The 5,387-nt window shown below is 37.7% G+C and overlaps 1 long non-coding RNA gene across 3 annotated transcripts; it reads left to right on the top strand.

Annotated features, from left to right (window-relative positions):
- Positions 1–2,083: 2,083 nt before the first annotated feature.
- LOC123133448 (uncharacterized) lies at positions 2,084–4,371 on the top strand. Of its 3 annotated transcripts, XR_006465258.1 has the most exons (5): positions 2,084–2,283; positions 2,349–2,601; positions 2,991–3,101; positions 3,207–3,316; positions 3,892–4,371. It is a non-coding gene; the product is annotated as an uncharacterized lncRNA (long non-coding RNA). The 3 variants fall into 3 exon arrangements; XR_006465256.1 differs by having other exon boundaries at positions 2,352–3,101; XR_006465257.1 differs by having other exon boundaries at positions 2,349–3,101.
- Positions 4,372–5,387: the final 1,016 nt, after the last annotated feature.

Raw genomic sequence — 5,387 nt, 5'->3', positions numbered from 1 at the left:
TTAAAAGTACTGTATTCCAACTTATCTATGGTCCATACCCTTACATACTAGCCATAGATGCATCAAAATAAGCAAACAACACACGAAAAACAGAATCTGTCAAAAACAGAACAGTGTGTAGCAATCTGTAACTTTCGAATACTTCTGGAACTCCAAAAAATCTAAACTAAATTGGCGAACGTGGGGAATTTGTCTATTAATCATCTGAAAAAATAATCAACTAATAATAACTTTCCAGTAAAATATGACAGCAAATCTCGTGAGCGCTAAAGTTTCTGTTTTTTTACAGCAAGATCATATAAACTTCACCCAAGTCTTCCCAATGGTTCTACTTGGCACAAACACTAATTAAAACATAAAACCACATCTAAAAAGAAGCTAGATGAAATATTTATTACTAAACAGAAGCAAAAATAAAAAACACAAATAAAATTGGGTTGCCTCCCAACTAGCGCTATCGTTTAACGCCCCTAGCTAGGCATAAAAGCGAGGATAGATCTAAGTAATGCCAGCTTTGGCATTCGGGAAGGAAAGAGATGATTTCCTTTCTATGGCATTCATTCTTCTATTTAGGGAAATCACATTGCCATTAATGGATGAAGTAAGATTAAGCATGAAACGTCAATTTGCATCTAAGCTAGCCTTCATCTCTTTGATAATTTCATTTTGATAAAAGCATAAGAGAGTGGTGGATTCAACATTATCATTCATAGGGTGCCCAAATATAGTTTCCATTTTTCATAGGTATCTATAGCATCCCCTTTAAGAAAACCTTCTTCAGAAATAGAATCTAGAACTTGCTTGAAAGAAGCGGGTAAGCTAACATAGAAACTTTTTAGGTAAACTTCAATTTGATATTGTGGCACATAGCTAGCCCGAATCCTTAATAACCTATCCCAAGCATCTTTTAAAGACTCATCAAGTAAATAGCGAAAAATTCCTGAGTCATCTTCATCAAAATATAAGCTCTCATTGGTGACCCCGGTGGGTCTTTCCATAGCATCATTATTTATGAGCTTAGAGAGGATAGAGGGGTTATCCAAGGTACTAGAACCCTGGAAAGGACCCTTATTTCTTTTTAATTCGGTCATGGCAACGAGAAGGCAAATGGAAAAGTGAGGAGAGATTGGGAAAGAGAGGGCGAATAAAACGGCAAGGGTGAAGTGGGGGAGAGGAAAACGAGAGGCAAATGGCAAATAATGTAAATGCGAGGGAGATGAGTTTGTGATGGGTACTGTGTATGTCTTGACTTGAGCGAAGACCTCCCCGGCAACGCCGCCAAAAATCCTTCTTGCTACATCTTGAGCTTGTTTTGGTTTTCCTTGAAGAGGAAAGGGTGATGCAGCAATAGTAGCGTAAGCATTTCCCTCAGTTTTTAGAAGCAAGGTATCAATCTAGTAGGAGGCTCCTCAAAAGTCCCACGCACCTACACAAACAAACAAGAACTCACAACCAACGCAATAAAGGGGGTGTCAATCCTTTCACGCCCACTTGTGAAAGTGAGATCTGATAGAGATAGTATGATAAGATAAATATATTTTTGGTATTTTATGATACAGATTGGAAAAGTAAAGATGCAAATAAAAGTAGATTGAAAGCTTATATGATAAGAGATAGACCCGGGGGCCATAGGTTTCATTAGTGGCTTCTCTCAAGATAGTATAAGTATTACGGTGGGTGAACAAATTACTGTCGAGCAATCTATTTATATATATAAAGTATTTGACGGGTTAACCAAAAATTAAAGAAATAGGCTAGAAAATCCCACAAAAATTAGAAATATCTAACCATTAATTCAATATATCAAAAAACAACAACCGTTAGATCCACTGTAAAGGAAATTAAATTACCCACCATGCCATCTCTAAATTACCTACCATCGCCATTACAAACATTAAAGAAATAGGCTAGAAAATCCCACAAAAATTAGAAATATCTAACCATTAATTCAGTATATCAAAAAACAACAACCGTTAGATCCACTGTAAAGGAAATTAAATTACCCACCATGCCATCTCTAAATTACCCACCATCGCCATTACAAACAAATATTTCCTCAGATATCTATTGTATTATCTTCTGGCCAACGACTCCCTCATCAAAAGGAAAAAAACTTTTGCCAACGATGGATCTTCTTAACCCTAAATCTCATGCATGTACGTTTCTTCTCTCCTAGAGATTTATGCTTCTTCTCTCCATGCCCGTACATCTCTCTTCCATGAGACTTACGTGCAGCCGTCGCCAAAATACATCTCATCCAACTCATCAGCGGAAGTTCAATAGGTAGTACATCTCTCTTCCGCGAGACTTGGTGCACAACCGTCGGACAAAATCTAACTCATTAGCAGCAGTTCACGCCAGATCCCAAATCCAACTCATCGGCATCGGCAATCGGCAATGGTTAATGGTAGATCGGCGTCGGAAATCGTCATTGGTTAACGGCGGATCGGTATCGGCAATCGGCAATGGTTAACGGCGGATCGGCATCGGCATCGGAAGTGGTTAATGGTAGATCGGCATCGACAGTGGTTAATGACAGATCATGTCAAATCGGTGGATGGCATCCAGCGCTGGATGCACACATGCAGCGTGATGCAAGATGTAAGACGTATTCATGTAAACATCCCTAAGCAAGAAACTGGTATGTATGCAAGATCAAAGATTTGATGCACGGACATAATCCACAGTTAGAAACTGGCACGTCCATATCTTTGTTTGATCCATTTTTTTATTTGCCGGAGCACATCACATATGTATTCTTGATTTATATCTTCGATTCATGCATCTTTCTTTATGAGTTAATTGTTTCCATGGCACAGAGACCTAATAAGAAAACAGGTGTGTTTTGATCGTGGGTACAGTGTACACTGATTTTCAACTATATAGAGGCTTTGTTATTGGTTACGTGGAGCAAGCTGCATGGCGATTCATGTGGGAAAGATAACTTTGATAATCATACGGTGAATAATATATTATTTATTTTCAATCAGCGATGGCCTATCAAGACTGGCCGCGGGGCTGTGTTCAACATCGACCTTGCCGTGATGCCCGACACATCAGCGCCTCCTGCGTACCGCCGGGCATGGACATCTCCTCAACAGGTAGTACAGTTCTGAGTTTTCCCCTTGATTGAGCAGACAAAGTGAAGTATGGTTGGGGTGCAGCTATAATTGTACAAATCCTTTTGATGTGTTTTTTTTTTGCAGGTCAAACGGATTATAATAGCATTATGCTTCTTAGGTACACGAGAGATTCATAATCATATACCCATTGGTCAGTGTCAAGCCATCAAAGCTATCTGAGTCACCAAAAGAAGGTATTCAGAATGTCCAACTTATCTTGATGTTATTTAATTTGATAAGTTATCCCACACACTTTTTACTACCATTTTATACGCTACATTGGTGGGCACATCTATTAGGGTGGTCACTGTACCATGATGAATCTTCATTCTTGACAGCAATAAGAGGAATAAGTATTAAATATTGAATAACACATATGTATAAACATGATGTAACATCATATAACTATCTATGTGAAATTGAGAATGGAAAAAATTACAGGTGTCAACCGGTTCATATGTATGGGCAACCAAACAGGCCATGCATGACACAAATTATCTTTCTACAGATTTTTGTTGTCAAGACGTCTATTTTAATTAAACTCCTCAGCTTTGTCCCATTGCATTCTGTGATCATGTTCTTCATTTTTTTTAAACATGGGCATCATTTAGGAAATAGCAATGTAATTATCATCATGCAAATATAGCTCCCACGCATAGTCCCTTCCAATACAACATCACCTAGCAGCACTTCTCTACAGTACCTAGCTAAACCATTCACACCCTAATTCATACTTCTATGCGCTTTTTGGACTTGCTAAAAATGGCAGGTGACGTTCTTCATCATAAGCACAAGGACCAAGAGACACAAGAATCTATATGAAAAGAGCGGAGAAGTATTACGGAGGCGACCAATGAATTGATCTAGCCGGTTTCTCTTGTATCGTCTTTTCCAGAATCTTGAAGTTCCTACCATGGCCATGGTGTCCATGGAACACGTGTTGTTGAGTTAGGATTAGGAGGCGGCATTCACGCGTGATATTGTAGTCTGACGTGATTGCTGGCCGAGACTAGGAATCCATCTTATATTTGGTTTTAGGTGAGATACGACGGTGGAGAGCGGTTAGTGGGCTTTCTGTGTTCAAGTTCATCACCAGTGAATCTTTCTCATTCTTAGGGTATATATATTTTTTCTTGAAACAGAGTCGGACTGTTCACTTCCTAGAATTACCTGCACTGTTCCGCAGTAATTTGTCAATTATTTGCGCAAAGTTAATCACTTCTTGAATTCATATTGTATCATCATTCAATCAGAGGACTACATATTGATCGGTCTCATGGAGTATGGGACTGTCATATGTGTATGAAACACACATTCTAGACCAATCATTTCACTTGCTATTATTTTTGTGGATTTTTCTATAATTTAAGTTACTGATAGTGATAGTACCATCTTACGTACTTTACCACTTGCCGACTCATGACCTCACCACACCGGTTGTAGTAGGTAATTTACTTGGTGTATCATCCACAAGAAAACTCACTATTAACAAATGCTTGTATGATGGTTCTTACTGATGTCTGTTGCAAGAGAAGCGCTATTTGGTTGGAAAGGTTGTTCCAGATTTATTTTTTTGCATTCTACCTCTATTGATTTTGTTTAAACTCATACGGTTCTTTAGCGTTGTTGCCAATTCTCAAAACCAAAACTTAATATCATCTTTCATCTTCCTGGTGTGAGTTACTTCTGGATAACGATTTTTGGAGGATATGGCAGTGTAAGTCGTCAAACATGTTACAACTAACTTTTCTTGATATTTTCTGAAAGAATTTTTTCTTTTGACATATGGTCCCTATTTAAAAGTTACAGCTTTGAATACATCTAAGGTAATTGAAAACTTTGATTTTTTTTTTGAAACATTATGGAGTTCTTCTCTGTCCCATTACCAATATACAATGAGCTTTTGGCCAGCTTCACACAATTATATCTAAGTTGTCTATATTTCATCTTTCTAATTTTAAACATTTTGAACCATACTTATTGCAGAAACAAGTATAACATATTCCAGTTTATAGGTACTACTATTTTTAGCTTCCATTTAGGCATGATCTCCACCTATTTTTATCAATATGATTATTGTCTTACAAGTCAAACGGTTCATCTTCTATTTTTGTTCTGTCTTATGGTAGTGCACTTATTGTCCTAAAAGTCAAACATCTATTGGCTTGTGAAAATTACCCCTTAATTCTTATAAAGACCAAATTAATGTGTTTTTCGGTACTGAGACCTGTTCACATTTTCTAGAAAAATAGTGGGTTGTTCGCT

The sequence above is a fragment of the Triticum aestivum genome, chromosome 6B (assembly GCF_018294505.1).
Source record: "Triticum aestivum cultivar Chinese Spring chromosome 6B, IWGSC CS RefSeq v2.1, whole genome shotgun sequence".
Classification (NCBI taxonomy): Eukaryota; Viridiplantae; Streptophyta; class Magnoliopsida; order Poales; family Poaceae; genus Triticum; species Triticum aestivum.
This window is presented reverse-complemented; position numbering and strand designations above follow the sequence as displayed.